A 22,100-nucleotide genomic window follows, 5' to 3' on the forward strand; every position below is an offset into this window, starting at 1 on the left:
AGAAAGATACTTTCTCTGGGTATAGAACTTTAGCTTGGTGGTTATTTTCTTTCAGTTCTTTAAAGTTATCATTCCACTGTCTTCTAGCTGCCCCAGCTCTGTCGAAGTCAGCTATCAATGGCATAAAGAACCACCCTCAAAACCCATGGACTTAAAACAATCCCACAAGTCTGAGCAAGTGGGGGATCAGCTAGAGGCAGCTGTGCTCCCTGCAACTCTCTTCCTCCTGTGGGGCCAGTGGGCTGGTTCAGTCATTTTCTTCATGACAATGTCAGAGGGGCAGAAGAGATCCCTAGTGTTGAGACCAGCAACTCTCTTATTCCATCCTCATCTAACTGGTCGAGGTAAGTCAGCAGCTGAGCCCAGAACAAGGCAGTGGGGAAGGAGATCCATCCATAATGCAAATTTACTCTGCAAAGGGCACGTGTACAGGTAGAGAGGAAGAAGAGGAGGTTAATGCAATCTTTCATGCAGTCTTCTTATAACCTTTGAGGTTATATGTCTTTTCTCTGACCCTTTTTAGACTTTTTTTTAATTTATGTTTTCAACAATTCACTATACTGATCCCAGGTGTGTGTGTGTGTGTGTGTGTGTGTTCTTCTTGGGATTCATGGCACTTTTTGAACTTTTTCTTGATGTCTTTTATATATTTTGGAAACCTGTTAGTCTTTATCTCTTCAAATATTGCTCCTGTCCATTCTCTGTCTCCTTCCCTTTGTGGACTTCAATTCACAGTATGCTACCTCCTTGTAATGCCCATATGTCTCTCTCTATACATATATTTTCCCTCCTTTTTTCTCTCTGCATATGGTCTTTTGACCTACTTCACAGTCACTAATCCCCACTTCTGCTATGTCTGATCTACTGTTAAACTCATCAACTGCATTCCTAAATTGAGTTTGTACATTTTTCAGTACTGGAATTTCTACATAGTCTTTTCTATAGATTGTACCTCTCTGAAATTCTCCACTTATCAACTATTGTTTCAAATATATTAATCATCAATATTTCAGTGTCACAGTCTGATGACCTCAACACCTGCATCACCTCTGCATCTGTCTACTGTCTGCCTGTTTTCTCCTGGTTCTGTCACTTAACATACTCGGCAATTTTGACCAAAAGCTGACACTGTGTGTGAAAAATGGAATAGGCTCCAGATGATGTCCTACCCCATACCGGGCTTTTCTTCAACTTCCAGCAGCCAACATGCAGGGCAGATTACCTGTACCCGTCATGGGCCAGGCTGACTTGAGACTGGGTTATGTCTCATCCATCCTTTCACCTCTTGCAGTTATGACCTTTCAGGGGTCCCAACTAAAAGCCTAGGGTGTCTACCAGGGTCTTCACACCTTGGCAGGCCCTGAATGGCAACTCTTAAATCCCTAGGAGCTCCGTTTATCTGCTTTCTCTCATGCCCTCCCTCTGCCAGCATTGATTACCAACTGGCAAATGCAATGATGCTGGGTGGCCAGAACTGGTTCCCCTTCCTGCAATCTTGGCACTTCAAGTCCTAGCTGTCCTCATAATTCTCTCTGGTGGTGCCTTCCGCAGGAAGTTTTCTGTATTTTATTCAGCTTTTCTATTAGTTGTAGGGTAAAACTGGTCTGCTGCAAGCTGGTCATCATACTCAGAAGCACAAGTCCCTCAGCAGAATTTGAGGGGGTTTTCATACATGACCTGCACATTCTTAGGTTATTTCCAAATGGTTGAACTTTTATTCATTGATGTTTTCTTCCATTGTGTTTTCTGTTAGTTCCTGGTAAATAGGAAATCTCTTCATTTCTACGATGATTGTGTAACCAGTCACCGCACTGAATGTTGTCAGTAGTTCTTCAATAGGTTCATTTAGGTTTTCCAAGTATATAATCACATCATCTGGAGATAATAATCATACTGTCTCTTGCTTTTCAGTTTTATACCTCATATATTTTTCACATCTATTTGATTTGCTAATACAGTGGTCTCAACCTGAGACTCTGATTCCATTGATCTGGGGAAGAATGAAGACAATGGAAGCTCTGAAAAGTTCTCAGGTAATTTTAACAAGTGGCAAGGTTGAGAACCCCTGGGTTGGTACTAGCCAAGCTATGCTAAGTAATAGCACTGCTAGTTACGTGTACACACAGAGACGCACCTATGAATGCTGAAATTCATGTAGTTATGTTACCAAAAGTTTGGTCTCTGAACTCGGTGCCAATCCAAATAATGAGAACACAATTTTGGGTAAAAAGGAAAATCAGCTTTTATTTTCTTTGCCAGGCAGAGGAGCAGGCAACGGTCTTGTGCCTTAAGGATTGCTGGCTCCCTGTCACAAGGTGGGTAAGGGGTTTTAAAATTTTTCGAGGAATGTGACTGCTTGTAAGGAGGGGGGACCTTGCTGGCCAGCACTTTACCACCAGCCTGCTTTTGGCCTTGTGAGGCTGTTTGCAGGAATGGGGGGTGGTGAGATAAGGGAATCCACAGGTGGGTATCCTTGGTTGTTTGCCTGGATGATGGAGGATGGATTCTGGCACCAGGATGCCAAGGAGTTGGGGTCTGGGAAGCTTTAGCTTCTTGATATTCTCTGGACATCAGTTTCCCTGTAATAAACTTCAAGGACCTGTGATGAGCCGCAGCTTTAGTGTGAGCCCAGTGTGAGGCCACGTGGGCTTGAACAATTTGTAACTTCTATTTGGTTGTAAAGCTCAAGGAGTCAAAGGTTAAAGAAACAGATATTTACATGACTGTAACTAAAGAAGCAGGGAAAGTGGATGAGTGCTTTCGGTTTTAACCCCATATATGCTGGGCTCAATGTAGGGGAACCGGTATCAGGGCCAGTATTAATTAAAAGCCTGTTTAACAGTTATGCTGGGTTTTGACACTCATTCTATCAACCAATCTATCTACCTACCTATAAAATTCATTATGGTAAGTAATTTTCCATCTATTCCTATTTAATTAAGAATCCTTATTGGAAAGAGATGTTAATTTTTCCCAAATCTCTCTCTAGTACTATGCAAATAAATATACGTATATCCCCCCCTAACCTATTAATATGGTAAATTGTTTTAACTTCTTACTATCAAATCATTCTTTATTCTTGGAATGGGCCCCATTGATCCTGACATAGTATTCTTTTAATGTGTTACTGGATTATATTAGCTCATGTGTTATTTAGGATTTGTATAAGAATATTTAAGAGGGGTACTGCACTACAATTTTTAAGTGTGGGCTACCTTTTACAGCTTTTCATATCAATGCTGTCTTTGTAATAGAGAATTTGGAGATTTTTTTCCTGTGTTTATGCTCCAAAGCTGTTTAATTCCCATAGGATTTATCAATTCTTTGGAAGTTAGATAGAAGGTAGCATTTTTTATAAACAATATCACTATAATTAACTCATTCCATACATTTCATTTTTTCTAAAATGAACTTTTCAGAGCAAAGCACCACTCATCTGTATGCACACAAATACCAACGGGTCGCCAGCATACCTAACATAGCCCTACTGACAATGAAGGTTTGTCTGGACACAGCAGTTGAGTCCACACGAAACCCGCCATCCTCCTCCTACTGCATAAGTGAAGATGATTCAGTGCAGCTGAAGGGACTAAACATACTGACACCTCCCTTATGCCAGCACTGGGTCACAGATAATATGAAACGTCCCTTCCCCGGAGGAGGACAATGGATACAAACAACTACCACAATAAGATTAGTGAAGGGTCAGAGAGACAGTGACATCTAAACCAGACTATAAAAACTTAGTAACTCTTACCTAGACTTGTTTTCTCTCTCTCCACTCTCCTACTCATCTTTAAATCTCTGAGCCTGGACCTTCCTTTTCTTCCACCATTAGGTGGAATTACATGACCCATCCTTAGGGTGGGAGAGTGTTTTCCCATTATGATTATTCAAATGTCCACCTCCCCAGGTCCCTGCATCCTCAGGGGAGGGAATCAAACCCCAGCACCCATCAGTTTCTGGCACTGACAATTATAAACAAAATGTCTTCACAAAATGGTGAGTAAGTGAATGAATGAATGGATTTTTCCAGACAGTAAAGAGGGATTGTGATTTTGATATTAATTTTAGGGCTCAAAACTATTTACTCTGTTAAAGTTATATTTAGGAAGAACATGAAATAACATGAGAAAATATGTATTATATAATTTCAAAAGAGAATTATAATAACAATACGTCTATAGATGCATAAAACACGTCCAAGTGCAAGAAAAATACTAGGAAAAAAAGATCAAAAGCAACAATGGTTGTCTCAGGTGATAGGACCATGGATCCCTTGTCTTCTCCTTGCTCTTCTGCACTCTCCAATTTTTCTTGAATGAAGAATATTACTTTTAGAATGAAAAATAAATAAATAAAACTCTGCCCTTTGGACCCTGCCAGCCAGCATCCTTTGCTTAGAATGAGCAATGCCAACAAGCAACTATACCAACATCGAAACTCTCAGAGACTCGTTGCGAGTCCCCTCCTCATAGTGACAAAGTGACACAGGAAAATGCTGCTCCAGCTGCCAACACTTTGTAAGCAAACACCTTACTTTTCAGGTACAGACTGAAGGAGCCTGTCTTAGGATAAATGGAAATGAGTGGGAAAACAAAGTACATTTTAATTTTTTAAAAACTCTTATCTTAAAGGAATCAATTAAAATTTGAGAACAGGATTATGTAGAAAAAATCGCTCAAATGACCTTTAAAAATTATTAATCAGTATTACACTTTTTCACCCACTTCTCCAAGAGGAGTATCTGTGGAGATTTTTAATTGAGTTTGATTGGATCCCATCTCTACTCAAGTGTCCAGCCTTCTCCAGTACCATCCTCACTGTCAGAGACCACGTTCATGAAATGAACTAATTTCCACAAGAGATGCTATAAAGCACTTATGTAAGTATACTTTAATCTCAGATAATGCTGCCTTATGATTTGTGGGTTCTCCACGTCAACATGGGTAACCAAGAATTAAGTGTATCACTCACAGATAATATTCTTAGGAGTCTACGTGAATTTGTGAATGGATTGGCTCCTTCTATTTTTCACCAGACATTTATGCAGACTTAGGCAGGAATGCTACTTCATGCCCATAAGCCCAGGTATGGTGGGTAGGTGAGGGTTACATTGTTTGTGAGCAGGACTCAAGGGCAGTCAGCAAAGCATGGCTCCCTACATACAGGTGGACAGTACCAGTTTTCTTTCTCTGCAGGCTGAACGGAGAGGTGATAATTGCTTTGCTTCCCCCAAAGAATAGCTATGAAATCCAGGAATAGGGCTCAGATAAGAGACAGTGCACAGACTGGCCATGGGGAGGAGGGCACTTTGCCCACATCTGGGAGTGCAAGCACTCCCAGAAGCCTGTGGAAGCAGGCATGAGGCCACTTGCCCCCATCAGACAGGAGAAGCCAGCGAACATCAAACCGGAAGCGATTTCTACTGTGTATGGAGTGTAAACCCATTCCTGAGGAAAAGAACAAGGAACCCACATGTGCCAGGAAATGGCTGAGGAGCTTTCTTTACGCAGGTTGTTTTTGTCACACTCCTGAAGCCCAGGAGGCAGGCACCACTCCCTCCACCTGTGGCTGGGATGGCACTGGCTAGAGAGACTCTACTTGGTCTTACACTCCACAGTGGCTCAGCCTGATTCCAACCCAGCTGCCTGTCCCCAAACCAGCCCTTTTTACCTGTTGACAACAAGCCCTACCCATAAGCCTCTAGGAATCAGGGAGGAATTAAAAATGGAATTTCCCACATTCTCAGAATGGAGAGGATTTTGTCTTCTGGCCTCGTCTCCTCCTCACTGGAACTACTTGCAGCTCATCTGCACCCCATGCTCCGCTAACCTACTCACCATCCCCAGCAATGCTTGTGCTCTCCATCTCCACTGGGAAACACCACCCTGCTGAGCTCAGCTCAAAGACTGCACTCTATCCAGTGTCCCTGACCCCAGCTAGAGAAAGCTCTTCCTCCAGGAATTCCCACAGCACTCATCTATACCCCTGCAATGTCCAAAGGGGTTGGGTAGGACTTAGCCTGCTGCAAAGCCATGTGAGGTTGGCTATGTTTTAATGTGCAGAGACCTGGAGCATCCTTGCACCATTCAGCCAAGATGATGCAGGGAAGGTGTTTTGCATAGCAGCCTGCAGAGTTTGTAAAAGCGACTCAAGTTCCAGCCAGATACAAGTATAGCGAACACCTGGTTGACAGAGTTAAACAGAAGCTACCCTACAAGTGGAACAACAGACCAAATAGAGAGCCATGTGTCACAAGAAACAACAGACCAGAGCCCTTACAAGTTTGCTCCTTGGGCATTGCAGTACTTGAAGAAAATCGGAGGAAATACACAGTGTGGATTAAGCATACAGTAAGGAGGTCACAATCCAGAACCACAAACGAAATCCCAAAATAACTTTGCAAATAGATAAGGCTATGATAAACCACTAAAAAGTCCTGGCCAATTAACAACTACAGTAAAGTTGCAGGGTATGGAATCAACTTACAAAAATCAGTTGCTTTTCTATACTCCAATAATGAACTTACAGAAAGAGAACTCAAGAATACATTTCCATTTGCAATCACAACTAAAAGAATAAAGTACCTAGGAATAAATGTAACCAAGGAGGAGAAGGACTTATACAATGAAAACTATAAGACATTACTGAGAGAAACTGATAATGACATAAAGAGATGGAAAGAGATTCCTTGTTCATGGATTGGAAGAATAAACAGTTAAAATGTCCATGCTACCCAAAGCAGTCTACAGACTCAACGCAATCCCAGTCAGAATCCCAATGACATTCTTCATGGAAATAGAGCAAAGAATCCTAAAATTCATAGGGGGCAACCAAAGACCCCGAATTGCTGGGGCAATCCTGAGAAAAAAGAACAAAGCTGGAGGTATCACGATCTATGACTTCAAAATGTACTACAAAGCCATAGTGATCATAACGGCATGGTACTGGTACAAAACAGACACACAGATCAATGGAACAGAACTGAACGCCCAGAAAAAAATCTACACATCTATGAACAGCTAATCTTCTAAAAAAGTGCCAAGAACATACAGTGGAGAAAAGATAGTCTCTTCAATAAATGTTATTGGGAAAACTGGACAACCACATGCAAAAGAATGAAGGTAGACCACTATCTCATGCCATACACAAAAATAAACTCAAAATGGATCAAAGACTTGAAGATACGTCCTGAAACTAATAAAACTCCTGGAAGATAATATCAGTGGTACATTCTTTGACATCGAACTAAAAAGGATCTTTTCAAATACCATGTCCTCTCAGACAAGGGAAATAAAAGAAAAAATAAACAAGTGGGAGTTCATCAGACTAAAGAGCTTCTGCAAGGCAAAAGAAACTAGAATCAAAACAAAGCGACAACCCACCAATTGGGAGAAAATATTTGTAAATCATATATCTGACAAGGGGTTAATCTCCATAATATATAAAGAACTCACATAACTGAACAACAAAAAAACAAACAACCCAATAAAAAAAATGGGCAGAGGAGATGAACAGACATTCTTCCAAAGAAGATATACAGATGGCCAATAAGCACATGAAAAGATGTTCAACATCACTAATCATCAGGGAAATGCAAATCAAAACTACACTAAGATACCACCTTACACCTGTTAAAATGGCTATAATCACTAAGACTAAAAATAACAAATGTTGGAGAGGGTGTGGAGAGAAGGAAACACTCATACACTGCTGGTGAGAATGCAGACTGGTGCAGCTACTGTGGAATACAGTATGGAGATTCCTAAATAGAACTACCATATGACCCAGCTATCTCACTACTGGGTATCTACCCAAACAACTTGAAATCAACAATCCAAAGTAACATATGTACCCCTATGTTCACTGCAGCACTATTCACAATAGCCAAGACATGGAAGGAACCCAAGTGCCCATCAACCGATGATTGGATAAAGAAGATGTGGCATATATATACAAGGGGATACTACTCAGCCATAAAAAAGATCAATTCATCCCATTTGCAATAACATGGAAGGACCTAGAGGGAATTATGCTAAGCAAAATAAGCCTGTCTGAGAAAGACAAACACCAGATGATTTCACTCATATGTGGAATATAAACAAACACACGGACAAAGAAAAGAGTTCAGTGGTTACCAAGGGAAGGGGGGGTGGGGGGTGGACACAGGGGGTGAAGGGGAGCACTTAGGTGGTGACAGACAAGAAATAATGCACAACTGAAATCTCACATTGATGTAACCTATTATGAACTCAATAAAAAAATTTTTAATATATTAAAAAATAGCAAAAGAAATACAGCCTTTACACACTAAAATTAATTAATTAATTAATTAAAAGTTCTGGCCAACAGAACTATGATCATTTATGTGATAAACCTGAGTAGACAGTGAGGGTTAAAAACAGATTGTGCCTCTGATTAGAGTAAAACTCTACACAGAGAAAGGAAATAAACACGTAAACCTAGTAAGAAATTGAAGCAAAGGATGGAAATTGAGTAACATATTTAAAGTAGTTTGTCTTTGTAACTAGGATGGTTCTAATATATATCTTGTTGTCATGTTAAGGAATAAACAATTTTGTTTATTAAGCCACAATTTACTAAGGAACAAATCATTTTATTCCTGCGTATCCATGTCTTTATAGCCACCTGTCTGTTTCCCCAGACATGTCAAGCCCGCAGGGTGGTGCAGCTTCAGTCTTCTCTTCTCCGACACATTTCAATACCAATCAGATGCTTTTAAAGTACCCAACCTTTACGGGGTTCTGGAAGCAATACGTCCATGTGTATTTTTTCAAACTCATTTGAATGTAATAACAAATAAAAAGTTTCTTCAGTCCTGCAAAGGTTGGAAATTGATATAAACATAAGAGTCAACAAACTTTTTCTGCAAAGGACCAGTGATTAAACATTTCCGGCTGTGTAGGCTGTGCAATCTCTTTGCCCTCCTCACTCTGCCCTAGTGGCAGGAGGGCTGCACAGGCAGAGGTGACCGAATGGACGTGGCTGTATGCCAATAACTTCTCTACACAGAACAGCAGCAGCTTGCCAACCTGGCCTAAACCGTAAAGATCAAACAACTTTGCCTGAAAATATTAACTAGAACTCCTTTAGTGTCGAGCCGCAGGACAGTGGCTCTCACCCCTCACAGTAAAAAGTACTGAGACTCGGACTCCCACACCCCAGGATGCTCTCCTCCTCCATCCTCCCATCCTCTCTGCCCCTCCAATGGCTGCATCGTCTTTCTCTCTTTGCTGGTTCCCTGGAGCACAGTGAGGAAGCACGGCCCTTGGCCCTTGGGAGCAACCCACGTCACACTTCCCCGCACCACTCAGCAGAGAGGACTCAGGGCACCCGCCGCCCAGAGCCCAGTCTGAACCAGCCAGCTGGGCCGGGAGGAAGTGAGTACACATTGCAGTGGCCCTGGTAACTGTGTGGGTGGCGGGACAGCACAACATGCCCACACAATGACACAGTTTTCTTTAAAACTTTTCCTGTTCTTCAGTCACCAAACATTTATGCATTCTCTCCTAAATGCTAGGCACTGCATAGAGAGCAGTGAGCAGGTTAGCAGAGGCCCTGCCCTCATCTTGGGGAACACAGAACCTCAACTGGAAACAAGCTCCACACAAACAGCAAAAACAACACATATGTCCAAATCTCCTGCCTGGACACCCACTGCCCCTCCCACACTCACCCACCCCTGTCCCCACCACAGAACACACAAGCTGGCCATCCCCTCACTGTGCAGACAAGGGCAACTCACAATGGTGGTGCTCACTCCCCTGCACCCTCCCTCCCCGTCAGTGCCACATGGTAGACACAGTATTTATCTCTCATTTACATCTGGACCATCATTCACTCAAAAAGTGTTTGGTGAATAGGAAATGAATGAGGAAAAATGAGCAAATCCAATGTCAAAGATTACGATTCTATTTATCTTTATCTTTAGCCTCAACAGAAGTATAGCCACATGTCAGATCATCATAATAAAAGGCACAAACAGGCCCCATATTGTCAATGTATTAAAAACCAAAAATCATAGCTCCTGCGTGCAATGAATATATTATATAAGGCCACCCTACAGCGTGAGTGCTCCCCCTTCTGCAGGAGGGCAGCAGCCACCTTTCACAGGCACCTACTCCTGGTAGTCTATCACAGTCTCGGAACGCAGGCCTGTCTGCAGAGAGTAAGGAATAGAGTCTCCAATCTCTTCATCAACTGCTGTGCTCAGGGCCCACTTTGGGAAAACACAGAAGATGACCTGAGTTAATCTGCACTCCCTACGACACCCCCTCACTGCCACTTTCACTCCATTCCAGAAAAACAACAAACAAAGCACACGACACCGTGACCTGGCAACCAGCATGGTGGCTTGCATAGCTAACATCTAATTAAGTTTTTAGTAAGGAAATTTTCAAACATACTGTACAAAAAAGTAGGGCAGACAATACAATGCTGTTCATGTATCCATCAACCCAGTGCAATAATTATTCTACCTGCCCACCTGTCTCCTCCTGTCCCCCACCACTCTTCTGGGAGGGGTTGGAATAATTTAAAGAAAATCTAACACTGTATGGTATGTGTGTCTAACAGATTAGAGCTTTTAAACAGTATCATCACAAACCCATTATCATACATAGCAAAATTAATAATAGTTCTTTAATAATTTTCTAATGCCCAGTGTTAAATTTTCCCCAACTGACTTTTAAAAATATCATCTTGCAGTTGATTTGTTCGACTCAAGAACCAAACAAGATCCATACGTTTTATATAGTAATGTACACAGTGGATGGACTAAATAATATTTATTGTTTTAATATGAACCAGACAAACTCTAACAGATTGTGATGAGTTTTCTGAATCCCTTCTCTAAATCTTCACTTCATAAAGCCTTCCTTAGCTGTTCTGCAAAAAGTCCAGCCTCTGTCATTTTTTTCCTAATTCTGCTTCCCACCTAACTCTGGCAGAACGTTTCTGGAACCACCAAAGAGGAAGAAACCCTGCTACCTCAGCATCTCTAGCACAACATCATCGGATTCCTCCTATAGGGGGTCTCCCCACACCAGCCTAGAGCAACGTCACAGAACCTATAGATAAAGGTGCTGAAGCGGGGCCGGGGGAGCCAGCGAGCAGCACCGCAGTTATTACATCACGACGGCATCCACTCTAGAACCTCCCTTCTCCAAGGTGTTAAATCTAGTCTCCCAGGGAATTACGATAAAAACAGGAAAAATCATGTTTTTAATCCTCTGGAGTGTTTTATTCACATCCTGAATTCTCACAGCAAGGTCAAAACTTCACGTGTCTGTGACTGAATTTCTTCCATCTGGAAGTGTTCCAATTCTCCTCTGAGTCTGCGTAGATGGATTTTTACACCTTCTCTTGAGTTTTAGAAATTAGAACTTTGAAGAAGTGGTTGAAGAACAAGGTGAAAGGGCCTTGAGGGAAGTTAGTTCTGTGTCTCCTGCGCACTTTCCTTCAGATGAGACGCCATCTCTAAACACAGAATAAAACAAACCTTACTAAACATTAAAATACTCTTCCAGTGAGTCTCCGCGAGTCTGTGCCAGCCTGTGCTTTCCACCTCCTGTCCCTCCAGGTTCTGGCAACCCTCCCTCCCCTGAGGCCCAGTGGTACTCACAGCACAGCTCCCAGGCCAACTGGCCAGAAATGTCAGGGCACTCCTGTGGGAAACCTGCGGTGCTTAGAAAACTGATGCCCGGGCCTCACCCCCTAATTCTGATTTAATTGACTAGCGTGAGGCCTGAGCTTTGGGGTTTTCAAAAGCTCCTGATGGTTGTAACAGTCTCCTGCACACACCACCAACTCCACGATGGCCTGAGGGTGACTGCGGGAGCCACAGCGGGTACCAGCAGCTCATGCTCTCATCCAATCCTCCCAACAATTCTCCAACAGGAATCGTTTGCCCCCACTCTCCACATGAGGAAACTGAGGCTCGGAGCAGTTAACTATCTGGCAGACTTGGGAGTCAAGCGCAGATCTCACTAAATTCCAAGCCTGGGTCCTTGATAACACCAGGTTGTGCCAATTCCCCACTCACAATTCCGAATGAGGAGGGGTTCATGTTCATGTATCCATCAACCCAGTGCAATTATTCCACCTGCCCAACTGTCTCCCCTCTGCCCCCACCACCCTTCTGGGAGGGGTAGGAATAATTAAAGAAAATCTAGGGGCTGGCCCCGTGGCCGAGTGGTTAAGTTCTCGCACTCCGCTGCAGGCGGCCTGGTGTTTCATCGGTTCAAATCCTGGGCGCGGACATGGCACTGTTCATCAGACCACACTGAGGCAGTGTCCCACAGGCCACAACTAGAAGGACCCACAACTGAGAATGTGCAACTATGTACTGGGGGGCTTTGGGGAGAAAAAGGAAAAAAATAAAATCTTTAAAAAAAAAAAGAAAAGACAATCTAATACACTGTATTTTATGTGTGTCTAACAGACGAGGGCTCTCACCACCTCTTGTCCTAGCAGCCAGCTCCTATCCGCCAGAGCTGGCATGGAGTGAATCCACCACATGTCTTTGTCAACTGGGTAGTGGCACTGCCCTTAGGCCTCAGGGTCACACAAGAGTTGTACAATGTTCAAAGGCAGGCTTTCCAGCTCAGAGAGGACAAGCAGACAAGTTGGGCAGGGAGCATTGCTAGAAAAATAGGAATGGGGATAGGCAAAAGAGGGCAGCAACCACAGGGACATGGAGTTAGGCTACTGTCTGGCGACACATAGGACCTGGGTCTGGCTGCCCTATTCTGGACTTACCCCACATCCAGGGTGACCAGGACTTTGGAGACCATGCATTACTATGTCTCCACTTTCCAGGGGACAGACAGAGGGAGATAACTTGTCTGAGGTACCCAGGGCCACAGCAGTGTCCGGACAGGAACCCAGAATCCCCTGTGGCCCTGGGTGAATGGCTGCAGGGGCCATGGAGAGGACCCCTCGCTCTGAGCTGCCCCTGCCTGCCTGGCCCACACAGCGATGCAAAGACCACTGCTCAGTTGGATTATTGTCATTTCTCTTTCTCCCTCTTTTTCCTGAGGGCCACACACAAAGGACTCAGAGAACAGCACAGCGGGTATTCTCAGGACCACGCTAAATGAAGTCCAGCTGCCTGGTGGCTCTGCTACCAGTGCAGCAGACTGTCCATGCCGTGGCTCTGGGCCTCCCGCCATTTCTCCATCACAGAACCATGGACAAGGAAACTGAACTCCAGGGGCACAGCACCTCCTTAGTGACCTTGGACTGACTTGTCCCAGATTACCAGTCCATGCCCTTTCTCCGGCAGAAGAGCATAAGAGGGTCATCTATACATCCGGGTGTCTAGACATGAAAGTTCATCAGTCAACCCAGCATGAGTGGTGCCGCTCCCCAAAATTGTCCTGGAAGGTCCCTGGGGAATGTCAAGGCAGCACCCCAGCTCCCTCCCAACTGTGTACTCCAAGGCATGCTCTGATGCTGAGGACAGGAATGTCCACCCACCTCCAGTGTAAAGACTGGATAAAAATTTATAAGAGCAGACAGTAGTTCCCGCAGCACTTCTGAGGGCAGAGTGTTTCAGGTATTATAGAGAAACATTCTCCCTATGCAAGGTGGCAGTGAAGGAAGAGAGAAAGTCAACTTCTCCCCATAAAGTTGGTTAGGAAGAATCTCCTTGTAGAGATGCAAACCCATGACCTCACAGACTAACTTCCTCATACCCCAGAACCTGTTGCCAAGAAACAATAGTACTTTCTTTTACAAGGGGAGGTCTGCCCAAAGGTTGTATGGCTCCATTTAAGGTAAGAAAGTGACCTCATAAAGAAGCATAAGGGAAACCTCAAATTTCCAAATTCCCAGTTTTTGATAACTTTCTTCCTGGTTACATGAGCAATAAAATCTTACAGCATAAAATTGGAGCGTGCAGAGAAACATGAAGAAAGAAATCATTATAGACGTATTTTCTTCTAAGGTTTCTCTTTGTATAATTATTTTTAAACACAGTTGAGTTCATTCTGCAGTCTCAGTCTGTCACCTGCCTTTTCTTCCATCAGGAGGATTTCCTGACCACTAAAAGCTCTTCATGACCATCTCCAGAGGCTGCTGCACCACAGCGGATTTGACCAATCTCTGCTACTATTAGTCACATAAGTTGTTTTAGTTTTTCCACACTATAAAGAAAGGTGATAAACATCTTTATATGATATTTTCATCACTCCTTTATTTCAACACTTCTTTAGGGTAGATTCCTAAAGTATGAGTTACTGAGTTTAAAGGGTATTAGCATATTTAGGACTTTCAAGAAAAACAACTTATTCTCACTATAGTAGCACACAAGTTCTGTCTTACTAGAGCACCAAGCACCTGAGTGAAAATCTTTCCTAATTTGATAGAATAGCTTTAGTGTTTCCATTTGCATTTCTACTCATTATTTATGGATCCTTTTTGCTTCTCCCATATGACTCATTCACATCCTTTGCCTCTCTCTCCTTTCTACATCAACACAGCAGGGCACCTGACCAGGAACACCTGCCCCCAAGCCTTAACCACAACCCTCCCCATATTTCTCCAAACACAAAGCATATTGTTAGGCTCTTTCTGCAGGAGCTTGGGTGTGCTTGTTTATCCCAGGAAGTCACCTCTCAAACATGATGCAGTTACTCACACACAGCAACTTGGTGCCCCTGTCACGGCAGGCCTATGAAGACCTCAGATCCCCTCACAGCAGAGACCAACCAGACCATGCTCCTCAATACGCAAATAGGAAAATGGAGGTCCAAGAGAGATGAACTCATAATCTCCTTCCTCCATCTTTTCTCATTTTCTCACATCCACCCATCATCACTATCATCAGCATCATCAGCATCATCATCATCATCATGGCCATCATCACCGTCACTGTTATCATTGTCATCACCATCATCATCGTTACCATTATTATCATTGTCATCATCATCAACATGGCCATTATCATCACCATCCTTGTCATCACCATCATCATCACTGTCATCATCACCATCCTTGTCATCAGCATCATCACTGTCATCATCACCATCATCATCACCATTATCCCCATTACTGTCATCATCATCATCACTACCATCACCATCAACATCATGGCCATCATCATCACCATTGTCACCATGATCATCATCATAACCATCATCACCATCATCATGGCCATCATTATCATCACCATGATCATCATCACCATCATAGTGTCACCATCATCATCATAATCATCATCATCACCTCATCACTATCACCATTATTACTATCATCACCATCACCATGGCCATCATCATTGTCACCATCATCATCATCATCATCATCTGCTGTAATCATCATTATCATCATCATCACCATCATCAGCATCATCATCACCATCAATATCATTATCATCACTGTCACTGTCATCACCATCATCATGACCATCATCATCATCATAGTTGCTGTGCCATTTATTAAATAGTACCTTTGTGCTGGGTTCTATGCCAGACCCTTTATGCTCATTATCACTAACCTTCAGATAAATAATATTATCCCCATTTTAGACACAAAGAAGTTGAAGTTCAGAGAGGTTGAGTAACTTGCTTAGGATAACACAGCTATCTAGAGAGGCTGTAGAGTAGCTCAGATTATAGACTGATACAAATTCCAAATCCAGCACTAACTAGCTCTGTGATGATGGGCAGTTCCTAAATCATCCTGGGCCTCCTCTCCTATCATGGGACGACACTAAGAGTGCCCACCTCCAAGAGGTTTTGTGAAGAGACACCATGGTGTCCCTACAGCCTTCAAAATCCAGCCCTCTCAAGGTCCTTCACAATTTCCTCCTCTTCCCTGAGCCTATCTTGATTCTCACACTGATGTCACTTCTGTCCCTCCCTTCCTTACCCCTTGAATCTTTTCTTGGTGGTTCTCTCATGACCTCCCTTATGCCATCTCACATACAAGTCATTTGTGTGCTGCTTTATCCCTTCATTAGCCAGGAGCTCATTGTGGGCATTTTTCATTATAATAGCAGTTTTACCTAACAGTTGCCAGGTACTGCACTCAACATTTTACTTGCAATATCACATTTCACTGTCATAAAAGGAGGTATTATTATTATTATACCACTCTATAGACAAGCAAACTTTGGCTTAGAAAGAGTTAGTACTTGTGAGTTCCCAGAAGACTGGATTCTCACAGTCATATTTGGCTGACTCCAGGGCACACGGTCTTTCCCAAGTCATTCTATATCTCCGCCCTAAACACTGCCCTAAACATACGCATCCAACAGCCTCCACTAGATGCTCATTAAGACCCGGCTACATGCCAGCCATGTGCTGGACTTGGGCTGGGCAAAAACAAGCCTGGTCACTGACCTCCTGAGTCTACAGCACAGAGAGCCCAGCGTCATGTGTATGGTCACATGTGCTGAGCTTCTCTGCCTGGAGATGCATTTTCAGGCCTTGAACCCAGATCCTCTCCCCTCTCACCCAGCGGTCTTCCTGTTGTATGATCCATCTGTGCAATGATATAAAAGACATCCATAAAGTAAACACAGAATTTACCTCCTCACTTTATATGGCATATGTTAAAGTCATTGGCCTCCAGAACTCAGGTAATTCTACTGCCAAAGACCTAGTAGCCCCCAGAGCTGACCCTGTTCCTGCGTTGTATTGTGGCTAACTGTTCACATTCCTGCATTCCCTGACACCCTATCCTATTTCTACCTGACAAAATAACAGCTTTACTGTAGGCAGTCTAGAACAGAACTGGAATTTTGTGGCTCAAGTGAAATGGCGCACATGAAATCTTCCATAAATGGTAAAACATTGTGCAGGTATTAGTAATAATCTGTAGCATTTTTACAGTCTTCCTGCCTCTTGGGCTGATATCCTTAATACCGAAGTACAGAATACTGTCACTCAATTAGACAAGGGTTATTTACCTAAAACAGTTTGCATTGCAATCCACAATTTCTTAAATGGCAAATTAGTCATTTGCATTGATTTGCATGTCCACAGAGAAATATCTTTTATGGTAATGATGTTCTTGCTAACAAACCATAGAAGTAATAATGAGGAGACTGAATTCCCCCTCCATAACTTTGGCTCTGTTGCACAAAGCACAGTTGGCAGTTTAGTGCATATCATTGAACTTTTAGGGCAAGAAGCTTTCTTAGAAATCATCTGGCCGAGTGGTTCTCAACTCTGACTGCACATCAGTCACTTCAGGGAGCTTAAAAAAAGAAGAAAGGGGGGCTGGCCCCGTGGCCGAGTGGTTAAGTTCACGCGCTCCGCTGCAGGCGGCCCAGTGTTTCGTTGGTTCGAATCCTGGGCGCGGACATGGCACTGCTCATCAAACCACACTGAGGCAGCGTCCCACATGCCACAACTAGAAGGACCCACAACGAAGAATATACAACCATGTACCGGGGGGCTTTGGGGAGAAAAAGGAAAAAAATAAAATCTTTAAAAAAAAAAAAAAAGAAGAAGAAAGGAAGAAAGAGAAAGATAGCTGATGCCTGGACCCCTCCCCCAGCCCAGAGATTCTGATTCAACTACGCCAGGAGAGGCCTGGGAATCAATATTGTTTAAAGGCTTCCAGGTGTTTCTAATGAGTAGCCAAGGTTGGTAACCACAGGTGTAGCCAAACACCTAATTTTACAGGTGAGAAATCTGGCACATCCAATGGAGAAGCGACTTGAATAGAAGGCTAAGAAAACAATTGCTGGCAGGGCCCAGACTAGTCCAAGTCTCCTGACTTCCAGTCCAATATGTTTGACCACATTGTGTGTACAAATGTACACGTGCACACACACACACAGACACACGTAGCAGATGAATCAATGGCATCAGGCTTTCAGATTAAGAAAAGGAAAATATCAATTCACAATGAGCAGACACAAAAATGTGTAAAGTTTGAGTCTAGTTGTTTTGTTTGTGTTTCCTTTTAAAGAGTGAAGATATAAAATACAAATTGTTGATACACCTTCATTTGTGACAGGGAGGAGCCTTCCAGCCCTGGTGAAACAGTGGGCATATAGACACATGACTCAGTGGTTTAAGTCCATAGACTGGCCTGAGCCAATTAGATTAATAGATGGAGTTGATGACTCAGGCACAGGCTATGTGAGACTGACAACCGGCCCTCACCCCTCCCCACCACTCACAGTAGTTTTGTTAATGCTTGAGTGCATTTTTGTTTCCTGAAACAAACAAAATCCTATCCAGGTCATCAGAATTGCCAAATAGCGTTTGTTCATGCTACTCAGCACGTGAGTGAGAAAACCTAGCCAAAGGAAAACATAGGAATGGGGATATTTTTCCTACCAACATCACAACAGGGTCTGAAATGTTAAAAAATAATCAAGTAAAAGTGGAAGAATTCCATTTGTATTATAGTCAGACATGGTTATAGTGTTTTATTTAGACAATATAAAATTTATTCCATTTTGCTGAAGAACTAAGACTGACCAATAGGATCAGCTATGTGTTTTCCTAGCAGCTTATGGGATCATCTGCTTTTTATTTCTTACATGCATCTTCGAGAATCTCAAGTAACCCGACTCAAGGGAACTTCCCAGGTGAGTGTCCTGAGACGAGCCCCACACTCTCCTTCAGAAGGGCCCCCCAAAAGGCCCACACAGGGTTTCATAGCTGCCTTCCTTACAACAGCCAAACACTGGGAACAACCCAAACATGGCCATTCATGGAAGGGATAGTACTCGGCAACAAAGGAACAAACGTGTGCAGTGGGAGATGAGGGCAAGAGAGAGCCGAGGTGAAGGACAATGCCATTTTCCAAGGTGGAGAACAAGCTCAATATACATCCCCACGTTGGAAATAATGTAAAAAGAGTGAAATAAATACAGAAGCTTGAGTGCATATCTCAGTAAATTTTTATACATCACCTAGAATTTAAGGAATGGGTGGGAATGCATCTTGGTAGGTGAGCATTGAAGGCACGGGGGTGGGAAGAGGGCCTGCTCTGTCCCCAGGTGAGCCCCCTCCACCTCTGGGGCAACCAGGGTCATCTTGAAGATGCGGCACCACTATAGGGAGGAGCTTTAGGACCTGCACAGTGACCAGACCGTCACCCTCTCCCACTCTCATTTGTCTCTGCTGGAATGGACTCCAAAGGACTTAAAAACCCTGGTCATCATCACTCTTTTATTTTTTTTTTAAAGAAAGCAGTTTTTTAATTTTATTTTATAGAATTTTTTTTAAAAAAGATTGGCACCTGAGCTAACAAGTGTTGCCAATCTTCTTTTTTTTGATTCTCCCAAAGCCTCCCAGTATACAGTTGTATATTCTAGTTCTAAGTGCCTCTGGTTGTGCTATGTAGGACACTGCCTCAGCACGGTCTGACAAGCGGTGCCATGTCCGCGCCCAGGATCTGAACCAGCAAAACCCCAGGCCGCCGAAGCGGAGCGCGTAAACTTAACCACTTGGCCACGGGGCCGGGTCCCCTCATCATTCTTGATAAGACCAATTCGCGTCTGAACCACAGCCTTGTTTAATCGCTATTTGAATGCATCCATTAATCTTGCGCTATTTCCAATCTCTTCACCATGTTATACTACTCACAAGACTGGACACTTTACCGTGAGCTGACCTGACTTCTGCAAACCAGACTGCTCAATGACGGCCCAAGCAACCTGCTTCAGGGAGCAGGAGGTCTGGGAAGGCTGGAGGCCTGTTCAGACAAGCCGCTAACACCTGAGAGCCCTTCAAACCACTGTGTTTCCCTCCTCCTTTCTCTCCAAGCACTTTCAGAAGATCCATTTTATTTTAAACAAAGATCTGAGGGGTTTTCTTTCCAAAAATGAAGGAAAGAACGGGAAAGTAAAGTGTCCTCCTGTCAAACCTCACAGCAGGAAGCTAAGGAATGCTCTTCTCCCTCTTTGAAAGATAACACCAAATGTCCACATGGAAGGGTGGATCTTTTCTTCGGAGATGAGGAAAGTCTCTGCAGAACCGACCTCTCTCTCCTCCCCCTCCCTCCTATCGATAAAGCCCACAAGATCTGCTGGTAGTCTCATTTTCCAGGGTCTCACCCTCAATGCAGCACTATCCAGTTTCCAGTCTCTGGATTTCTTCCAGTTCCGAGACAAGTTTAAAACCCCATTAACAAAACTGATTTCAAGCCAAATGAATAAAAGGTGGGGATTCTATATAAATTGTTTTCTCTTATTTCTGAATATACAAGCAACCAAGAACCTCCCCAGATTGATGGGCACCCTGGCCATAGCATCTCTCCAGGGTTTGCGTGTGTGAGACTCCCGATTCATTCTATCACTGAAATTCATTCTCAGGCAAAAAGAGGACACCCAGTCACAAAAGACAACCAGCTTATTCAGCAAATGCTCTCGGGCCCAGCCACAGTTCCTCTGGAGGTTCCATGGAATGCAATTATTCTCACTTCAACACCCATCTAACCAATATATGACCATTTCCTCCCTTTTGCCAGCATCATAAAGAGTTCACAAAAGGAAAATAACTGTTACCCTGGATCTCAGTAGTGAAGCCAGAAAAATACATTTCAAAGGCACATAATGGCGAGACACACTGATGCCATGGGGCTTAGAAGCAAACGGTGAGTTCAATTGGACAAAGAGTGGGAAGACCCCTGGGTCAGCTGTGGTTCTAGATCAGATTCTGCCCCTGCTTCACCCACATTTAACAACTATGAGACCATGTTTGCCATCTGCTAAATAAGAACAAAAATACCTCAGGGAGAAAACAGTCACTCAGGATGCTGTGGAAATCTAACAAGATAACATATGTGAAAAACACTCAGAAAAGTATAAAATCCAATGCAAACACACTATTATTATTTAATGCTAGTTCCATGTTACAAAAGAGCCATGACAGGTGTTAATTCAGCAGAAATCTCTCACAAGCTCTGAGCCCTGGTAACAGACTATGGCAGGTTGCAAAACAACCCCAAACCAAACTTGACCACGTGAACTCAGCCGTGAAAATCACCCAAGTCAGCGTGTAACAGGGACCTCTGACATCACCCACCCTTCAACTGACGTTCAACAGACAGACCCATTTCTATGGAACCTGAGCTTCCAACAGGCGCAGATAAATGCTCCAGAATGGGCAGACTGCACCTCTGAAACACTGAGGGCTCGTCCCAGGGCTGCATCAGGGCTTGTGAGCTGACTGTCCACATGTCTTCCCAACTCTACCTGCAGTGACATTATTGGCTAGAAATCAGCCCCGTGGGAATATTTACATCATGGAAACTGGCTACAAATCAGCCCCCAACCCAGAGCTGGCTGTTGAGCACTTACCAACACACCACTGGCTGAACCACTGGAATTAGGCCTGACAGTAACCCATGGATCAAAAAGAATAAGTTTTTTTTTTGTTAAAATATAATCTTTAGGACCCAAGTTTAGTATAAAATTTTGCTTTAATTATAAAGGGTTTTGTGCTTTTCAAAGTGGCACGAGCAGGGATATACATCATTCACCTGGTCTCTTGGTCACGGCTGAAAATGTTAACGGCTCCTGACCCCAATGCCAACTTCCAGTCTCCTCCAATGCCTCCAGAAAGATGAATCAAAACTAGATCAGGAGCTAGAAGATTTCTCTAAATATTGCAGCAATTCTAAATTCAGAGTCCTACTAAGGGGGAAAGAGCAATGGTGCAAATATGTTAAAAGTTAAGAACTGTTCCTGCCACAAACCCATGTCCACTCTCTGAATAAACTGTCCCTGTAAGGAGCCGTTTCAGTGCGTGGACGTCCCCATGGCTGCTGAGCCCAAGCCTGGACGGGCATCCTGGAATTGGGCTGGTCCCCCATGGAGAGCAGAGACATAAAGGTGCTGCCCACGTCCTCTGCGTTCAGGCAGCGCTGCTGTAGACTGGGGAAGACTGCACTGTGGAATCTAATGTGCACCACGGCCCTGCCCTCACCCATAACATACTTACAACCACCATGGAGTGGATTCTGGAAAGGAGGAGGAAAGATTTCCCAACTCTGTGTAGCGGTTGCTTCGTAAACTGCAAAGTGCATTCCTCAAACATGGGGACAGTCGTAGGCTCAGAAAATCTAGCCTGGTTCAAATTAAGCTAATTAAAACTCCAGTTTTG

At 43.6% G+C, this 22,100-nt stretch overlaps 1 protein-coding gene and 1 long non-coding RNA gene across 9 annotated transcripts in view; both read right to left on the bottom strand.

Annotated features, from left to right (window-relative positions):
- The window catches only part of PTPRN2 (protein tyrosine phosphatase receptor type N2), a 924,814-nt gene that overhangs the window by 786,891 nt on the left and 115,823 nt on the right, over positions 1-22,100 (bottom strand). The window lies entirely within an intron of this gene.
- On the bottom strand, positions 11,240-21,609 carry LOC139083097 (uncharacterized). Its single transcript, XR_011539665.1, has 2 exons — positions 21,478-21,609; positions 11,240-11,502 (listed from the first exon to the last, which is right to left on the bottom strand). It is a non-coding gene; the product is annotated as an uncharacterized lncRNA (long non-coding RNA).

This window comes from Equus przewalskii, chromosome 4 (genome assembly GCF_037783145.1).
Source record: "Equus przewalskii isolate Varuska chromosome 4, EquPr2, whole genome shotgun sequence".
NCBI classification, from domain to species: domain Eukaryota; kingdom Metazoa; phylum Chordata; class Mammalia; order Perissodactyla; family Equidae; genus Equus; species Equus przewalskii.